Genomic DNA, 2,382 nt, shown 5'->3' with positions numbered 1-2,382 from the left:
TACCTCCTTCTTGGATTTTTTTCATAATTTCTACTCTTGAATTCCTACTTTTATCATCACCCCCTGCAGAGACCAGGGTGATTGTTCCAAAACCCAAGTAAGCTCACGCTACTCCTGCTATCAGAGAAGCAGGGATTGACTAACTTTTCAGTGTAAGAATAAGGACAGTGTCCTTTTCCTCATGTTAATTAAACTTTTCATTTGGATATCATTGCAGATTCACTTGAATTAGAAGATAGAATGTAGAGAATTCCCTCATATTCTTTACCCAACTTTCCCCCATGGTATCATACTGCAATGCTACAGCATAATGACACAACTGGGTTGTCAACATTGGCATGGTGCCTTTCCAACACCAGGAGAATCCCCTGTGCTGCTCATTTACAGCCACATCCAGCCATCTCCTCCAACTCCCTTCTCTAACCCTCGTCAATCATGAATTTCTTTTCCATTTTTGTAAGTTTGTCATTTCAAGAATGATATATAAATGGAATCATGCAGTATGTAACCATTTGGGATTTTTTCCCACTTAGTATAATTCCCTGGAGATGCATCCAAGATGTTATGTGTATCAGTAGTTCATTCATATTTTTATTGGTATTGATATACCACAGTTTATTTATAATTCATCCATTGAAGGACATCTGGGTTGTTTCCAGTTTGGGGCTATTATAAATAAAGCCTCTATGAATATCTGTGTAGAGATTTTTTGTGCGAACATAAGCTTTCGTTTCTCTGGGATAAATACACAAGAGTGCAATTACTGGCTGGTATGGCAGTTACAAGCTTATTTTTAGTAGAAACATTCCAAATTGTGTTCCAGAGAGGCTGGGCCATTTCACATTGCTACCAGCAACATATTTGTGATCCAATTTCTCTTCATCCTCACTAGCGTTTGGTGATGTTAGTGTAGTCACTATTGTTTTCCACATAAAATTTTTTTTTTATTCATTCTGATGTGAGTGTGATGGTACCTCCTTATAGTTTTAATTTGCATTTCTCTAATGGCTAATGATATGGAGAATCTTGTCATGTGTTTGTTTGTCACTGGTATATCCTCTTCTGTGAAATGTCTGTTTGTATTTTGCCTGCTAGCTAACTAGAATTTCTTCATTGTTGAATTTTGAAAATTCTTTGTATGTACTAGATACCAGTTGTTGTTTTTTTTTTTTGTCAGATAATGTGACTTGCAAATATCACCCCCAAGACTAAGTTGTCTTTTACTCCTCTTCCCATAGGTTATCCCAGAGCGAAAAAGTTTTTAATTTGAATATGGTTCAATTTATCAATTTTTTTCTTTTGTGATTCATGCTTTAGGTTTCAAGACTAATTATTATTATCAAATGGAGATTTTTCTGTTGTGATCTTTCTTTTTTGTTTCATAGATTTATGTTTTGCATTTAAATCTATAGTTCACTTGATTCTATTTTTATATAAGTTGTGAGATTGAGATGGAGGTCCACTTTTAAGATTCTGGATATCCAGGTCTCCAGAATGATTTACTAAAAGTCTATCTGCAGTAGTCGCATTGGGCTGTTATAACAAAAAATTATACATATGATGGAGGGTCTAAACAACATATATTTATTTCTCACAGTTCTGGAGGCTCAGAAGTTCAAGATCAAGCTGTTGGCAGATTCACTTCTTGGTGAGGGCTCTCATTCAGGCTTGGAGATAGTGTCAAAGGGCAGAGAGAGTGCTCAAGCTCTCACTTCCTCTTTCTAGAAAGCCACTAACCTTATTGTAAGATTCCCCACCCTAGTTTCCTTCCAAACGCCTTGTCTCCAAATACAGTCCTATAAGGAGTTAGGGCTTTACAATATATGTGTGTGTGTATGTGTGTGTGTGCGTGTGCATGTGCGTGTGTGTGTGTGTGTGTGAGAGAGAGAGAGATAATTAAAACTATAACAATATCCTAAACCTGCCAAATTGTTTTTGCATCTTTATCAAAAATCAGTTGGCCATTCTTGGTAGGACTATTTGGGGTTGTCTACACGTCTATCCTTCTGATAATACCACACTTCTTTGGCTACTATAACTATATGGTAGCCTTTGTTATCTATAGAGCAATTATTTCCATTTCAAACTTCTTTTTCAATATTGTTTTGGTTATTTTAGAATCCATACCCTTCCATATAAATTTTAGAATGAATTTTTCTATTTGTACAAAAACTTTGCTGATTTTTTTTTTATTATCAAGTCATAGCTGTGTACATTAATGCAATCATGGGGCACCATACACTGGTTTTATATACAATTTGACATATTTTCATCACACTGGTTAACATAGCCTTCCTGGCATTTTCTCAGTTATTGTGATAAGACATTTATATTCTACATGTAGTAAGTTTCACATGTACCCTTGTAAGATGTACCATAGGT

This window comes from Nycticebus coucang, chromosome 4 (genome assembly GCF_027406575.1).
Source record: "Nycticebus coucang isolate mNycCou1 chromosome 4, mNycCou1.pri, whole genome shotgun sequence".
NCBI lineage: Eukaryota > Metazoa > Chordata > Mammalia > Primates > Lorisidae > Nycticebus > Nycticebus coucang.
Note: the sequence above shows the minus strand (reverse complement) of the source record.